Raw genomic sequence first — 18,052 nt, 5'->3', positions numbered from 1 at the left:
TTCTAGAAGTTTCCAGAAGTTTCCATCACGTACGCATGCATCGAGTGATTGAGCCTTTGGGCTCTTTTGGTTGTGTTGCCTGCTGTGTGGTGCCTCTGTCTTCCCTGGTCCCTTGCTTCTCATCCTTCCTTCCTCAGTCTCCTTCTAAGTAAGAGGACCCAGATCTGATGATCCTTTGTGTTTACTCCTCTGCTGGGCCCAGCGCTGCTCTGGGGCTGCACCTCTGCCAGCCAGGCCTACAGGCATAGCAGGGATTTGAGAGCCTAGGCGGAGACAGTCAGGGCAGACACACAAACTTCATTCAGTTGAGCAGAGAATTTAGCATCCTGCTCTCTTATTCTGTTGCTTCTTACGGACAGTGGGAATAATTTGTGTTGAAGTGCGGGGGTTCATAGCAGGATCTGGCACCAAACTGCCTGGGTTTGAATCCTTGCCCACTGTTGCTAGCTGTATGATAGAGGACAGGCCACATGACTGCTTCCATTACTCCAGCTATAAAACGAGGATGTAGATGCAGCCTGAGCTTCCCTTATCTGATATGCTTGGGCCTGGAGGTTTTTCAGATTTTTGTAAAGCTTGGGAATATTTGCATCTACTTTTCTAGCCAAGGATCTGTAGTCTGAAAATCAGAGATCTGAAATGCTCTGAAATCTAAGCTCAAAAAGTTTCAGGTTTCAGATGTTCAGATTCGGAGTGATCAACCCTCCATACCTCCCTCCCCGAGCTGTTGAGAGGAGTGAATGACCCACGTGTGGTAGGACCTGAGTGTCGAGCAGGGCATGTAGTGAACACGGCTCGAGTGTTTGCGCTAATGATCTAGAGGAGTATTAATGCTACAGTGGAGATTAAACACTTGGGCATATCACAGGCTCAATTCACTGTAGCTCTTTAGCTTTATAACCTTGGCAGAAAGTAAACTGATTATCCCTCTTGATTTCCCATTAGATTTTTTGTTTTCCTTTTTGAGCTCTCAGGATCCAAACCCTCACCTGCCAAGGCTTGTTGCCATCTAGTCAGGAAACCAATGTTTTTTTGAGTGTGCTTCTGGGATTCACTTAGATGTAGACTTGGAGCCTGAGTGCTAGCTTTCGCTCATCTGAGCATCAGGAGTTATGCGGCTGGGGGCTGGCAGAGTGTGTGTTATTATCTCCACTTTATTGATGAGCAAACTGAGGTTTGGGGGTGAAGAGATTTGCACACAGTGACACAATTATTGATAGCAGCTGGAGCATAGAAGCTTCTCAGACTGTGTCCAGGATTGTCTGCGAGTCCCATGCTGTGGCTCTGGAATGATACTCTTTCTTCCTCATTTTCAGGGGCCAGATAGCTTTCTTTTGAGCTTTAATGGGGCGCTTCACATGACTTGCCCTCAGCTGGATGACTTCCGCTGCTTGTGTAAAAGCATATGTTCTTTTAGGCCTCTCTTAATTGCCCTGCTTGGGACTTGTTGCAAAAGTTGAACTAAAAGGAATGATGGAAAGATGCGGTAAATGTTTAAAGTAAAAAAAAAAAAACAAAAGTATAGTAAAAGACACATTGCTAAGAGCAATGGAGTAAGTGTGCTTGAACTGAGGAGGAAAATTCTGAGGCGTATTCATGGCAGTGTATCTTTTGCTGTAATGCATTTATTAATTTTAAACAGTCACTGTAGTTTTGATCATCCCACGCTGATTAGGAGCTGACATCAGTTTCTGTCATATGAAAATATGACAGCCTGGCGTGGTGGCGCACGCCTGCAATCCCAGTACTCGGGAGGCTGAGGCAGGAGGATCGCTGTGAGTTGGAGGCCAGCCTGGGCTACAAAGTGAGTTCGAGGTCAGCCTGAACTGCATAGTGAGACCCTGTCTCAAAAAGGCAAACAAACAAACAAACAAACAGGAAAAACCAAAACCAAAACGAAAAAAGAAAGTATTATGATGTCTTCTCATCCACCTCATTTGCTGAACCTGGAACCAGGCAACTTCTGGCTCTTCCCCCCAAATCAAAACGACCTTGAGAGGTAAATATTTTGAATTGATGCAGGACCTTCAGGCAGGTGCTACAGCACAGCTGAAGACACTTACAGAGGAGGACTTCCGGAACTGCTTCAGAAAGTGCAGGAGTGATGGGATAAGCGAGTTTGACGTGAAGGAGAGTATTTTGGGAGGGGATTAATGGCAATGTGTCTTTTACTGTAATAAAAATTTAAAAAAATTAAACGTTGTACTTTTTGATCACTTGTGTATTTAACTACTTTGTTCCTTAAGCTGTATTCAGGGAAAAGTACACCTAGTAAAGTTTTAGGGTGTTCCTTCTTACTGTCTTGGTGCTGTAGCTCTGTTTTTTGGTGCCATTTGTAAAGGGGCAGATAAATACGAATTACGTGTTTTGTTGGGTTGGCCTCTCCTTGTAGGTACCTTCAATAGGGCGTGGAAGTTGCAGAGGGAAATCGAGTTTTGCAAAGGAGTTGCTGCTTACAGTGGTGTAGGGGCTGGAGCCGCAGCTCGAGGGCATGTACAGGGCCTGCATGAGGCCTGGATTTCATCCCCAGCACTGCAAAGATCTCACTCCAAAAACCTGGGCCTGGATGCTGTGACGAAGCTGTCGAAAGCCGTGAGTGATGACGGCCCACTGAGAATGATTGAGAATGTGCGAAAATTCATTTTATAGCTCGATGGCGAATTACAGCGATTGCTCCTAAATTGAAATGACAGAACTTGTAGTTGTAGCTTAAAAACTGGCCACCTTGAGATATTAACGGGGTCATGTTGCCAGAATGGGAACGTGGCATTTTCGTTTGTTATTTGCACTGGTTAAATGCAAAGGAGCTTCATTACCACCATTGCTTTTGCTCCTGATACGTTATCACCAGTGAGCCCGTGCGGAAAAGACCCTGCAAAGGACCACAGCGGTAGGGAAGAAAGCAGCCTTTCAAACTTGGAACATTGCTGCTAGAACCACCCTTTGAGAGAACTTGTGGTCCAACCCATTCACTGCTGATGGGAAATCTGCCGACCAGTCTAAAAACCAGAGCTCGGGGCTGGGGAGATAGCTCAGCGGCATAACTGCTTGCCTGGCAAGCCTGAGGTCATGAGTTTGATTCCTGGTACCAAAAAAACAAAACAAAAAAAGAAAGCAAAACAAAAAATAAAAACCAGGGCTCTTCTAGAACACAGAGAAGTATGTTTAATAATTTTATGGTGGGGACATGATTAATAATTTCTTAACAATTAGAGTTCTTGTTCTTTACTGCTTTTTTTTTTTTTTTTTAGTACCTGGAATTGAACTCCGGACCTTGCACTTGCCAGGTAGCATCCTTTACTTCTTAAAGAAGCTGAGCTGTGTGTAACTGTTATTGTATCATTTATGACGTGAAAACTAAATCTCAGAGAGGTTAATTGCTTGCCCTGAGAGTGCACAGCTAGGGAGTGCTAGAGCTTAGGTTTTCTGGGTGTAGAATACGATCTTTACGCAAAACTCTAGACACCCTTTTCTAATTTAAATGAAGATTTTCAGCGTGGTGTTTTCCCATCTCTGCAGTTATTTCTATACATACAGTGGAAAGGCAACCTCATTAAGAATTTCAGGATGAGCCTTTCTTAGACAAGGGTGGAGAGGTTGAGGTAATGACATCTAGGGCCCGAGGTGTACCATTCCCAGCACCGAAAGAAAGACAAAAGTAAATGTACTGATGCTGCCCTTCTTAGGAAGCTTAGGAACCTGCAGGCGTCGGGGCACTTGCTGTACCAGCGTGTGTGGAAGGCCGCGGGCTACGGGAAGCCGCAGTGATCCTTCGCCTGCACCTGCTCTGCAGCAGGCTGGTCCTTCGCACATGCTGAGTGGAAACCCTGACACTCGTGACTATGGGTCCTTTTCAGGATTTATTGCTACCTTATGAAGCAGGTGTTTCTTCACTTTCCAGAAAAGGGGTCGGAAGCCCAGGGAGTTTTTAATTGGTCCAGTGCTGGGAATTGGAGGGTGAAGCAAGTTTGGATTCCGCTTCGATTCCGAGAGTCCTGGCCCACAGCTTAGGTTACATAACGCGCCTTTATGTTTATGTGCCATATAAATCTCCGCTCGGACAGCTGCGAAGTGCTTTTGGCTGGCTTTGTTGCTTCAGCTGTTTGAAAGGAATGGCTTTCATAAACACAGAGAGGGAATTGGATTTTCACGTTGTGAAAATTCATATTACAGAAGTGGGAAAGGTCATTACCACGGGAATCCCACTAATCTTGAAGTTCTAAATGAGTTGGCCTGTCCTGGGACAGTCACATCTTTTTCTTTTTGGTGCTTAGTACAATTGCTGCTGCTCCTCCTCCTCCTTCTTCTCCTTGTCCTTCTTCTTAAGAGAAACTTCATGAATGACATCTCAAGACTCAAAAGAAAGGAAAAATAAAACCTCAGTCATAAAATCATTATTGTTAAATATGAATTATTGCTCCTACCTCTGATTTTTTGTTGTTGTAGTGAAATATATATAAGATTTATTTTTTAGCCAGGTGTGGTGGTGCATGCCTGTAATTTCAGCATTCAGAGGCTGAGGCAGAAGAATCACCTTCAATTCAAGGTCAGCCTGGGCCACATAGTGGGCTCAAGGCCAGCCTGAACTAGATAGCAAGACCCAGTCTCAAACTAAAGGAAAGAGAGTTTTGGGGAAGGGTGATGGGAGACATCACGGCAAGACTCGGAGAGGATGGGACCCATATACATGTGATACAGGAGGACCCGGGCGATCTCCCTGACTTTCAGGATGGGACCAAGGCCTGGTCCGTTCCTGGACGCTACACAGCCGTAACAAGGACCCTGTGCTGGGTGACAGCAGGGCCCAGGGCAAACCCGTGGAGCTCATCGTCTGCAAGAAGTTCAAGATGCCCGTGTGGGAGACTGTCATGTACACCACGTGCCAGGGCGATGTCCCCCGTTCCTCTGTGACACCGAGCTTGCGGTCCTGTTTCCGCTGGTCGCCAAGAGTCTCTGGGACATTGCCGCAGGCAGGGACCCCCTGGAGGGCCAGCAGCAGGGCTGCGGCAGCGGCATCACCCAGATGCACACGCACAGCTCCCCTGCCCCACATGACCTGCACGCCCTGCAGCAGAACCCCCAGCTCCCGTCTTCCACATGGAGGTGCTCCACTATGGCCAGTGCAGGCTGGTGGCCGGAGCACTGCGAAGTACTGACCACTCTTCCCCCGTCCCAGCATATATGACCATGGCGTCCGGACCTGCTTCCAGCGGGGCCAGGCCCGCGCCCCTCTGTGCAGTGCCCTGCAGGCCCAGGCAGACTTCGCTGCGGTGCTGTAGCTGGGCCCTGCGGGGCGCCCCTTGAGGGACTGATTCGGCCAAAGGACAGGAGGAGACCGCTGGCTTCCGCTCCCGGGGCATCTCCTTCCGCTGACACCTCAGCCCTATCCGGGGGATGTAGCTTACTGCAAAGGCCCTGGGTTCAATCCCCACTACCTGCTGCACTAACGAAAAAAGACATTTATTTGTTTATTTTTTTGAGATGGGATCTTGCTGAGCTGCCCTCCTGCCTCAGCTTCCCTTCAATAGGGCGTGGAATGCTGGGATTACAGGTATGCTCTACCACTCCTTTGTCAAAATTTATCACTTCAGGCATTTCCTTTGAAGTTTTTTGGTCCTTGGGTTTGAACCTAGAGCCTTTACACCAAGTTATCCTGGCCTTTTAAAAAATTTTTTTTTGTGACAGGCTTTCACTGAGTTGCCCAGGCTGGGCTTGAATTTGTGATCCTGCTGCCTCAGCCTCCTGGGGATGCCTCAGCCACCCCTGTAATCCTGGGATGTGGTAGCATGCCCGAGTTTTGACAGCATGTTAAAGTAACATTAAGTACATGCACACGGAGCTGGCACCACGGGTTGTCTCCAGAAGCTTTTCTTTTTTTCAGACAGAAACTCTGCACCCATTTGACACTTGTTGCCTGTTTCTCCTTCTCCTAGGTCCTGGAGGCCACCACTGTCTTTCCTCTCTGAATGTGGCCGCTCCAGGGACCCCATGTAAATGGAGGCGTCCAGCAGTTGGCCTTTTTTAATGGACTCGTTTCATGCAGCGTGACGTCTCGAAGGTTTTTCCATGTTGTAGCATGCGTCAGAATTTCCTTCCTTTTGGGGGCTGAGTGATATTCCATGGTGTCTGTCTACCACATCCTGCTGCTGTGTTCATCCTTAAGTGGACCCCTGGATCACTGTTATCTTTTCACTACTGTTCGCAATGCTGCTGTGAGCAAAGGTGTGCAAATATCTGTTCACATTCCAGATTGAGTTCTCTGGGTATAAATGCAGAAGTGGGCTTGCTGGATTGTAATGTGTAGGAATCCCGTGGTTAGTCTCTTGCTGCTCCAGCAGACTGCTTTGCACCGTGCAGGTGTCAGCTTACCCGCCCCCCCCCGGCAGTGACACAAGGCTGCAGGTTCTCCACTCCCTTGCCTTACGTGTGGTTTCCCGTGTCTCACTGAGGGCCATGCTAATGCTTGTGACGTGGGCTTTCCCTGTGGCTTTGGTTGGCCTTTGCCTAACGATCAGCTATGTGAGTATGGCTCCATGCGCCAATGTCAGTATTTTACAGGCTAGTGCTCCTTCTAGGTTTTGTTTGTGTGTCTCTCCGCCCATGAATGTAATTGTGGTCTAAACACAAATACGTCCATGATGAAGTATTCTGTATCTCCCCCCGGCCCTCACTACCAGCAGGGTCAGTCCTATAACAAAGTGTGGCGGTGTGTTCCGCGCGCGCCCGAGGGGGGAGGTATGTAGCGATCACTCCCTACCCAGAATTCTCCTTACCAGATGATGGTGATCAGGACAGCAGCCATCTGCATGTCATCAATACTTGTCTGGGTTCAGGCTCCAGGGTTTATTCTAGGCTCTAAGGAGCCTCAGTTAAGGCCAGCTTCAGCTTTTCTTCAGATAGTGACATGCAGCGGGTAAGAGATAGGCCAACAGTAGCCCTATTACCCGGCAACATGGACCTTTTGATGAATGATTTAATTGCATTGCTTTGATTTCTAAGCAAAAAACCGTATTGTGGGATGATCCCATCTTCTCCCTTGTGAATGGTGTTCTAAATGTCCTCGTTGTTTCTTTGAGGTCTAGATGCACTTTTTATACCAGCAGCGTTAGCAGGGTGCTTGTTTCCCACATTATCCCTAACGGCCAGGCAATCTGTCTGTCAGTACGCTGAAGCCAGCGAAGGCTGCGGGAAGACGACATCGATGCGGTCTGTGCCTGGCTGTGTCCGCACCTGGGACTGGGAGCTGCTCCTCTGCATGCGTCTTCTGATCTACACATTGGCTCGTGGACGTTGTTCCTGAGAAAAATAAGGGACATGATTAGCGAGGATCTCCATTTCCTAAGCCACAGATTTGGTGATTTGAAGCAGTCTAATCTATTCTTTCCCACTTCTGAGGCCCGCTTTCCACAGTCAGCACCGCTGGTTCCAGATCAAGGTGTTGGTCTGTGTCGGGCTCTCTCTCAAGGCTCTGGGGAAAATCCAGTCTTTGCTCCCTCTCCTCCAGCCGGGTGTAACTAAGAGAGGGAAAATCCTTCTCTGCTCTCCAGTGTAGTTCTCCTCCGGGGTCTCACCACTGAGATGACCACAACGCAGATGAACGGGAGACAAGCAGGTCCATTGAATTTACTAGTTTTCACACGTGAGCGGGAGTCCTCAGGAGACAAAGAGTCAGAGAAAACCGAAAGCTCACACAGCCGTGCACTGCTTAATGAAGGGGTGCGCACTCCTGGGTTGGTTTGTTTCTGGTCCCGGAGACTGAAGCCAGGGCCATGCCCGCTGCAAACCAGTGAGCTACCCCTGAGGGAGGCTCGTTCTGAGACGTGCACTGCCAGGTGAGTCCCTGGATGAGCACACCTCATAGAGCGACTGCACTCAGAGAGACGTAGGGGCGGAGCCTCTTACACGCACGGGCCACGTGGTAGCCCCTGTTGCCCTAGTCTGCAGCCTGCACAGCTGTCCTGTGCTGAACACTGGAGGCGCCTGTGACAATGGCATTTGTGTATCTAAACGTACCTGAAAGTAGAAAAGGGGCCATAAACGCGCTAGGCCGTGTGAATTTTCAGCTCCGTTCTAACCCTGTGAGGCGCACATGGTCACTGACGTGTCGTTATGCAGCTCATGATTTTATACTGGTTGGGGGGCAGAGTGACCTGCGAAATACGGCGAGGCAGGGGCTTGGCTACAGCAGCTGTTGTTGGGGCAGAAATGAGTAAGTACGGGTTAGTTTAACAGGGTCAGCTTGCGCAGATTGTGTTTCTTGGACTCCCTCTTTCTGATGAGACTCCTTTCTTCCTCCTGGTGTAGAAAGAGCACCTTTTGCAGGAAAATTTGATTTCCCACCTTTGGAAAGGAAGGGAAAGTTAGAGCACCTTTCTTGCACCTGTTGATTAAATGTCTCTAACTCTTAACACTTACACCAAAGGGGCAAATCAGAGCGGCATGTTCTGCCACCCTTCCCTTTCTGTCCTGGGTATATGGCTGCGTAGCTCTGCCTCGGCCTCTTGTCACATTGCTTCCCTGTTTTCCGCTTGTACCTTCTCTTGTGTCTTTGTGAAATCTCCCTCATTATGGCCTGGGGATGGCTTTTGGGAGGGGAGGGGCATTGTTTAGCCTTCCACAGTGAATAGTAATAGTACAGCCACCCCGTGGATTCACAGGGGATTGGCCCCAGAAGCCCCAGGAAACTCAGAATCTGCAGATACTGGAGTTGCTCCTATGAAAGGGTGTAGTCTTAGCATCTAACTACAGGCAGAGGCGGTGCACCTAGGGCACTTGTGCTGCAGCAGGCTGTTCGTATCATTGACCTACACACGTCCTCCCGGATGCCTGAAGTCATCTCTGGATGACGGATCCTGTAAATGCTGCGTAAGTAGCTGTTATACTGGCGCATAACAACAAGGAAGAAAGTCTGCACTTGTTCGGTATGGATGCAGTTTATTTTCCCCCAAATATTTTTATCTGTCGCTGGTTGAATCTATGGCTACAGAGCACGTGGACGTGGAGGGCTGGCTACAACAGCATCGTGTCCTGATCTTTTTAAGTGGTGGGGACTGTTTTAAAGTTTGTCTCTCACAGCTCCTGGGGTGGGGCAGGGAGCGATGGTGGGTTTAAATATGTTTGTCAGAATTTCCACGGAGTGGCGACTGGAGAAAAAAACGAATCCATGGCTCCTGTTCTCAGCCATTATCCAAGGGAAGATCCCGAAACACTGGGACGTGTAGCAATGGATCTGTAGCGATGATGGGTTCAAATATTCTGGCATTCATATATGGCTAAGTCCCTGGCACAGAAGGCCAGTATACACTCATTTAGTATCCTTCTAATCAGTTTGTGTTATGTTGCCCTGACTTTCATTCGGTGTTTTTCTTTTTTTTTTTTTTCCAGTACTGAGAATTGAACTCATGACCTTGTGCTTGCCAGGCAGGCGCTGTGCCGCTGAGCTAAATCCCCAGCCCCCTCATTCGGTTTTATTCGGATGACTTTTCTTCTTTTTTCTTCGGCGAGTCTAGTTGCACAGACGGCCGAGGCCTGTTGAAACTCACAGGTGTGGGGCTGGAGCCCCAAAGGCCATCGCGCTGGATGTCGTGGGTTAGGAATTACCTTCCTCTGGAGCTCACGGGAAGCCTCAACTCTGCTGTCCCCAGCGGAGACCCCTTCTGGAATACCAAGCAGGGTCATTCCCAACACGTCCCAGTGTTTCGGGATCTTCCCTTGGATAATGGCTGCAGACAGGAGCCATGGGTTCATTTTTTCTCCAGTCACTGCTCTGTGGAAATTCTGACAAACTCCAGTTTCATGCTGCACAGTTCCTGGGTGTGCTGCGCCTGCATGCCTGAGCAAGGAGTTCTGGTAGCCTGTGAAGTTGTTGACTTCACACTGCCCTTTCCAGTTCCAGAGGAGATTCATTAGATTAAGTCGATGAGCATGTGTTCTTGGGCACCAGCTTGTGCCAGCATCTGAGACGCTTGCGCAACAGAGCTCCTGGGCTAGGCGGGTAGAGGTGAAATATCGGCTGTGACTGGCAGTGGGCGTCAGGTTGAGCAAGGGCAGAACCCCACCTAGATGGCTCGGTAGAGCGCAGGTTGCCGGTCCGTTTCCAGTGCCTCATTCGGCAGAGTGAGGATTTTGATACTGATGGTGCTGATCAAAGGACTGTAGTTTGATGATCACTTTGTATTGGGATCCTGGGGGGCGGAGGGTAGGAGGGAGGGCTTCTCAGAGGGGATTACAGGACACGTGGGATCTTTTTTCCCTAGTTTTTGTTTTTCATGAGTGCATGTTGGCCACATAGAATGATCGCACTCCACACGGGGAGTCGGTGTGTGTACAGCGCATCGTAGTTCTTTCTTCATTCCCTTCTTCTCCCCTTTTTCCCTCCCTCCATCTCTTGAGTCCCTTCCCTTTTTTTTTTTTTTTTTTTTTTGGTCCTGGGAATCAAACTCAGGGCCTCGCGGGCGCTGTGCCACTGAGCTTCATCCCTGGCCCTCCCCTTCCGCTTTTGCAAAAAGATCTTTCTTCCTCTTTCCCATCATTTATATTTTCTTTTGCTCCTTGTTTATACTTTGAGGTTCTCATGAAGAGAAACCGTGTGCTGCTTACGCTCCTGTGTCTGATTTATTTCACGTAACATGGTCTCAGGTGCATTCATTGTCCTACCAGTGGCTCAGGTTTATCCTTCTTCATGGCAGAGTAGTGCTCCACTGTGTATAAATGCCTCATTTTCTTTCCCATTTATCCAGTTTTATAGCTAGACCAAAGAGCAGGGGGGCATTCCAGGCAAACAGGGTGTGTGTGTGTGGGTGTGTGGGTGTGGTGGGTGCTGTGGACTGAGTAGTCTGGAAAGGCAAAAACTGGGGGATTGAGATTTGGAGGGGTTCGGCAGGGCAGAACAGCCTTGGGTTTCTGTAAAAGTGAAGCAGGGTCCATGCGAACTGCTGAAAGCTTTGACAGAGTCGCCAACCCGGCCCACCCGCCGTTTCGTGTCGGAACCTGGAAGTGGGCCTGGAAGGTGCACGGACGGCTGTAACGGGAATAATGAGGGTGCGGGGCAGGAAACCCAGTGGCCCTACGCCGTCGTGTTGCTGTCTCCCCGGCCTCGAAGAAGCTTTCCCCCGGCGCCAGGCGGGCCGAGCCGGGGCTCGCTCTGCGCAGCTGCGGGCTCGGAGGCCTGTGCCTCGCATTCAGGGACCTAGCGGGCTGGAGGGCTGAGGATGCCGCGGGAGTCACAGCACGGCGATTTGCTGCTGTCTTGCTGCCCTGTAACCGAGCACTTCCTGCAGCTGCATTCCTGGCCCGCGACAGTGGCGGTTCCCTTTCAGGAACCTAGAAGCAAAACCCGAGAATTTGCCAATTGTCTCGCTCCACCAGTTTGGTTGGATAATTGCCTTTTCAGCTGGAGACATTTTTTTTTTACTTTCTTGAGACTTGGGTTTGCATTGCATTTTGGGGCAAACAGCGGTGAGCCTGGTCTCAATTTCATGTCTCAGATAATGAGGTGGAAGGAATTGCGGGTGAGGAGAGGGGAGCAGGCTGGGATCCCAGCAGCTTTTGAAATACAAGGTGATTTCTGTTTCTGCCCGGAGGTGCCCCTCCTTGCAGTCCCTTATGTGACAGTGATGAAACCTTGTTTTTGCAAGTAGGACTGTGGATTACACGGAAAACAGCCCACAGGCTGAGGTTTATTCTTCCAATACAGGTGTGTTCTGGTTTTTAAAAGGCTAATTTAAACAGTCTGACTCCACTGCTAAAGAACATGGAAGGGTCTGGGTGTGGTGGCCCACACCTGTAACCCCAGCACTCTGGGAGGCTGAGGCAGGACAGCCAGTCTGAGCCCAGCTTGGGCCCTTTAATGAGAACGTGTCTCAGAACAAAAGCAAAAACAGAAAAACCATAAACAAAAACCAAACCAAACCCAAACAAAACAACAAAAACAACAGCAACTATCCCCCCCGCCCTCCACGGGTCACAAGTCATTTATCTCCTGCTGTGACGATCTTGAAAAAAATTATGGTGGAATAAGTTGAATCTTGTGCAGCATTTTGTTTTCTGACACACTGAGTGTCACTCCCGTAGCTTGCTGTGGGCTTGTGGCCGCCACCTGGCTGTAGCCCACTGTGTCCCCACGCTGGGACAGTCTCACTGTGTCTTTCTGCCTGTCAATTCCTACTGATTCTTCACGTGGATTTTCAAATTAGATTCTCTTAAAAGTCTTTCTCCCTGGCCCTAGCAACCGGGTAGGGGCTTAGGGTTTTAATAACTTGAGAATTTCCCCTTGGTGTCACTACATTTCCTCCTTCTGCTGTCCTCTTCCTGGAGCTGTGGTGGATTTTGCTGTCGCACACACTCCAGGGTCAGAGAGGGCCGACGCAGGATTTTGGGGATGTCACATACAGCAGAGAGGGCCAGGCTTGGGTGACATAATTTTTGGCTAGTATTGAGGAAATCTTTCTACCGCTTGGGCTCCCTGCCAGGCAGGTAGTGGGTCATGAAGATGACCTCATGATGTTTGAACTAGGAGGTGACACTATTATACCCTTTTTAAGGATGAGAACACTGAGGCAGTGGGGGCACAATTTGGTCACGGTGGGGTGGCTGGTGAATGGCTGAGCAAGGATCTGAGTCCAGGCAGTTGGCCACACGGTCAGTGCAGCTAACCCTCCTGCTAGGCCGTATCTCAAGTCCATTTAGAATTTTGTTGGGGATAGTGATTTTAGTTGAGGTTTACTATACATTGCATTGCAGGTTCAAGGGTCTGAAATTTTAATGCCCATGAAACTGCCCCATGTATGTTTCCCAGGGCTTAGTTTGCTAGGGCTGTCCTGGCCCGGCATGATAACCTGGGTGACCTAAGACATGGGAAATTATCCCGTCTCTGTCCTAGGGAGTCCAGGTACCAGCCCGGTGGCCTCCTGCTGAGATCCTGGGCAGAATCTTCCTTTGCCGTCTCCTAGTTTCTGGTGATTCCAGGCGCTCTGGCATCTTTTGATTTTGCAGCTTGATGTTTCCAGTCTGTGGAATAGTGACCTGGCTTCTGTGTGTCACTGTGTCTGTCCCTCCCTTGTGTAAGGACACCAGTCACATGAGAGTATGAGTAAGGGACCATTCTACTCCAGTGTATCACATTCTTAGCTTAACTGATTACACCTGCAAAGCCTGATCATAAAAGATGGATGATTCCCAAATATTATGGGCTCCCCCCAGCCCGATTGAGGTACTGAGGCCCTAGATCTCAGGAGTGCCTCAGAATGTGACTGCATTTGGAAGTACTGCCTTTGAGGAGGTGATGGAGATCTACTGAGACCCGAAGTGGCCCCTACTCCACTGAGCCTGCCCTCCTCATGAGAGGACCCCAGGGAGACCCTCGGGACGGTCACACACAGAAGGAAGGCAGCATGAGGACTCGGCAAGAAGGTGAAGCTGTGGTGGAGGGAGCGCTCGGATCAGTCGGCTCTGCTGCCATCTTGGACTTCCAGCCTCCAGAACTGGGCCAGGACTAACACTGGTGCCACCTGGGCTGTTCTTGGTGCCACCTGGACCGTGATACTTGTTACGGTTGCCACAGCCCACTGGTCATCCCATTCCCAGACGCGGGGGTTAGTACTTCAGTGCAGGTTTTTGAAGTCAACCCACAGCGCCAGGGTCGATCTTGCCTTTCAGATGAGGAGACCGTTTGGTGACCGGGCCTCAAGGGTGCTGGTTCTAACTTGGGGTGCCATGGAGCAGGGGCCACTGTTCACCTCTTCTTTTGCTTGGGTACGAGGAGACCGGCTTGAAATAAACAAGGCATGGAGGGACAGGGGCGTCAGGGCGGCAGTGGACTGACTCATCCTGGGATTCTGCGGGCTCTGGCAGCACCTGGGAATCGTCACGGCAGGAATTGGGGCCACCCGAGGAGAGCCATCTGGGGTGCTGGCCTCCCTGCCGGGGTGGTCTTTGACCTTATCCTGCAGACAAGATGTGGGGCTGGACCTGTGGCTCTCCGCCTGCCCGCTCCCTCCTGGTTCCCGCTCGGGCGCCCAGGATGGACGGCAGCCTGGGGAAGGGGCCCTGCGGGAGGCACGAGCAGGCTCTCACACGCCTGGTTATTCTTGCTTCCTGCCTGGGTGTGGGTGTTTGTGTTGACAGCGGCGGGGGCGGCGCGGTGATGGTGCTGGAACACTTGGGTGCCTGTGGAGCGGGTGGGAGGCGGTGCCTGCACCAGGCAGATGACTCGGTGCTCACGTGGCCCTCTGGTGTGCCCAGGGCTCTGCAGGGGAGATCTGAGCGTGCTCCTCTATACCAGGGGCTGTCTGCTTCTGCCAGGGCTCTGCAGCACCCAAGGGTGCTCCCTGAGAGGGTGCTTGTGCCTAGGGTGACCTCCCCCATCTCCACAGGTGGAGCTTGGGGGCAGTCCTGACGAGGGTTGCCCTGCATTTCCCATAGTCTCCATCCCAGAGTTGCAGATGTGTTGCAGGTGTATTCAAATGCACATCATGAGGAAAGTTGGTGTGCTTGCTGTCTGCTTGGGGTCTTATCTCACTGGAAGCGTGTGGCAGAGCTGGGCATGGTGGTGCACACCTGTGATAATCCCAGCACCCTGGGAGACTGAGGCAGGAGGATTACAGGTTTGAGCCCAGCCTGGGCAACTTAGTGACTTAGTAAGACCTTATCTCAAAAACAAAACACGACATGACACAATGCGACAAAACAAAACAAATTGATTAGACAGGACAAAACAAGGCAAGAAAAGACACAACAGAACAAAACAAAACATCCGGGGATATAGCTCAGTGCAAAGGCCCTGGGTTCAGTTCCCCTACCGCAAGAGCCGCGGCAGCATCTGGTTTCTTCACAGCATGAGGTGCGTCTGAGGGCTGAGTGGGCGGAGTCACTGAGATCCAGCCCCGTTTGCTGTCCCTCCCACACTGCGTCACACCCCCAGCGCCAACAGTGTCGTCATTGCCCACCCGTGGGCACATTCACGGGCTGCCCCCAAACACCTCCTGGGGTATGCAGACTCAGATCCCTTTGGGTCGGGACTGCAGCTGTCGCTGAGGGACCCGCTCTTAGGCCAATGCAGAAGCTCAAGGCAAGTGGGTCAGGATCAAAAGTAACCAGTTGGTTAGAAATTAAAGATGAAAGTCTAAGTCTTTCTTTCTCTATCTCTCACCTCCCCACTGTAAGGAAAGAGAAAAGGATCCCAACCCAGGACTTGCTGCATTTCACCCTGTAGAGCAGGTTCAGAGGCCAGGAGTCAGATCAGAGTGTTGGCAGAGCCAGGGTCCCCCTGCAGGGTGGAGGGGAGACACTTTCCCTGGCTCTGGCAGGCTTTCACTGGCTCCCTGGCTCCACTTTCCCCATCCTTCTTCCCAGGGTCCCACATTCCTTGGATTTGAAAGGACACAGTCGCTGGCATAGAGCCTGTCCTAGCTTTGTACGTCCTCATCTGACTCGATTTCGTCTGCCGAGACCCTCTCCCAGTAAGCACACATTCACAAATTGCGGGAGTTAGGACTTCAACATATCTTTCTTTGTTGTTTGTTTTCATGGTACTGAGGATCAAACCCAGGACCTCCTGCATGCCAGGCAGGCTGTGTATCGTGCAGCTACATCCCTAGCCCTCAACGTAAGTTTCTGAGGTGCAGAATTCGACTCACAACACTGCTGCATTTCTGGGTTGTCACTTTCAAATGCCTTCCCATAATGGGGCTGGTGTTGGAGTCACTACCTTGATTTGACTTTTTCCGGCCTGTTTCAGATACTCACCTGTGATCTCCCTGTCTGTCTGCCTGTCTAGACCACAAGCCCTAAGATGATGGGTACCGTGCTATTACCTCCTTCTTGATTGTGTCCTTGTTACCTAGCCCAAGGTTTAGTATGGTTTATAGTGGCTGATTAATAAATGGTACTTGAATAAAAAGAAAACTTTTTATGAATTGCAATTTAAAGAAGTGTGACACAATTTTTAAAACGGGGGACCTCAAACTCCAGGCTACTGACCAATTCCAGCCCGCAGCCTGTTAGGAGCCAGCCACAGAGCAGGGAATGCGTGACGAGCATGTGAAGCTTCACCAGTGTTTATAAGCTGCTCCTCGTCTCTTGCATGACCACCGGAACTCCACCTCCTGCCGGATGAGTCCAGACACTGGATCCTCGTAGGAATGCAAACCCTATTGTGAACGGTGCGTGTGAGGTTGCAAGCTCCTTTGGACCATCTTGAAACCATCTACTTCCCGTCCTGTGGAAAAATTGTCTTCTACCAAAGCAGTCCCTGCTTCCAAAAAGGTTGAGGATTGATGAGTTTTTAAAGGATACACATACCTTTGAAAAGTTAAAAGTAGATGTGGCTTACGACCTACAAATTCCCCTCCTGGGTATATACCTGCTGTGGGTTGGATCTAACAAGTCCTGCAAAGGTCGGCTGCTAGGCTTTTGGGCAGTGACTGGATTGTAAGGGTGCTCATCATTTATAGCTGAATGGGCTCTGGGGAGTGGGCCCCAGAGAAGGGAGTAAGTCATGGGGGCATGACCTTTGGGACTATAATTTCTCCCAGGTCCCCTCCTTTCTAGGTCACCACCTAGGTCACCACCTTCTGTCACCCTCCTCTAGCCTGCTATGGGGTGAGCTGCTCTGCTCCATCACATGGACCCCACTATGATGTTCTGACTCATTCACAGTCTAGAAGCAATGGCACGGATTACCAGGGACTGTACCCTCTGGAACTTTGAATCATAATAATTCCCACCTCCTTTAAATTGCGTTGCTCAGGCAGTTTGCGACAGCAGTGGAAAGCTGACTAGTACAGCAACCAAAGAAGTGAAAACAGGGACCTGAAGAGGTTATTTGTATGGCCATGTTCATAGCAGCACTGGCCATCCACATAGCATCCCAGTGGCCAAAGTGTGGAAGTGACCCAAGTGCCTATTGAGGGATGAATGCAAAACATAGACCTACACCCATAATACAGCATGGATAACCCTTGAAAACATTATGCTAAGTGAAATAAGCCAGTCACAAGAGGAGAAAAGCTATATGATTTCATGGATATGAGGCCCCTCTAGTCGTGCAATTCAAGGCAGTCATGTGTGCAGACTTTCCGTTTTTGCAAGATAAAAGATTTTCTGAAGGTGGATGGTGGTGATAGTTGTACAACAGTGTGCATGGGCCTAACCTGCTGAATTGTATATTTAAAAAGGGTCAAATGGTCAATTTTATGCTATGTGTATTTTATCATAATTTAGAGAAAGATAAAGGAGGATGCAAAAAGACACAAGATGCACTGGGGTGAGAGAGTGAGTTTAGCTACAGCGGGCAAGAGGAAAGGAAGAGAGATCAGAGTGCGGAAGTAGCCTGAGCAGCTGACCGATGCCTGCTACGAAGAGACAGCTTTAGACAAGGCAGAAAGCACGAGGGCGGCCACCACTGCCTGTGTTGTCACTGGAGTGCTGTCTGCATCAAGCTGTGGGACCCTGAGTGAATCAGTTGTGGGTGGAGATCAAACCTGTGGCCCTTGGCATGCTAGACAAGCCCTGGGTCACATTCCTCGCCCCAGACAAGGAAACTGTGTGGTCAAGTGGCTCAGTGGATGTTGTGGTTACTCAGCGAGCTGGCGGTTGAGTCGGATTGAGGATCGACTGGCCTGTTTTTTGCTCCGCACCATGGGTCTGTGCACTCTTCCTTCCTTGCCTCTCAAGTTCCTTTATGACAAAGACCGTATCTTTTTATTTTTAATACTTCTAAAGTCTCCAGGGCACATGGATTTTGTAGAAAGTGCTGGCTAATTTCTTTCAAAGGGATCACTGCTGTCATGCAACGTCAAGAGAAGGGGAGCTGTCATGCTGAGATCATAGCTCTTGAGTTCTCTGCTGCCGGGGAGAAAGGTTGGGTTCCTTGGGCTCTGGACAGAGAGGAGTTATTAGCAAGTATGGGATCCTGCAGTAACTGATGGCCAGGCTGGCCTATATGAACGTCAGAAGAAAGAGGAGCTGGTTCAGGATCTGAGCACAGAAAAACCAAACTGGGGTCCTGCATGATCGCCTTCCCTGCGGAACTCATGGGCCTGGCTCAGCCGGG

At 50.1% G+C, this 18,052-nt stretch overlaps 1 protein-coding gene and 1 pseudogene across 1 annotated transcript in view; both read left to right on the top strand.

Annotated features, from left to right (window-relative positions):
* The window catches only part of Tiam1 (T-cell lymphoma invasion and metastasis 1), a 373,652-nt gene that overhangs the window by 33,091 nt on the left and 322,509 nt on the right, over positions 1–18,052 (top strand). The gene's annotated exons all lie outside the window — the stretch shown is intronic.
* LOC106146942 lies at positions 4,642–5,279 on the top strand (annotated as a pseudogene).

This window comes from Chinchilla lanigera, unplaced genomic scaffold (assembly GCF_000276665.1).
Source record: "Chinchilla lanigera isolate Chin_1 unplaced genomic scaffold, ChiLan1.0 scaffold00006, whole genome shotgun sequence".
Taxonomy (NCBI): Eukaryota; Metazoa; Chordata; class Mammalia; order Rodentia; family Chinchillidae; genus Chinchilla; species Chinchilla lanigera.
The sequence above is the reverse complement of the archived record's forward strand: the minus strand, read 5'-3'. Positions and strand labels throughout refer to the sequence as shown.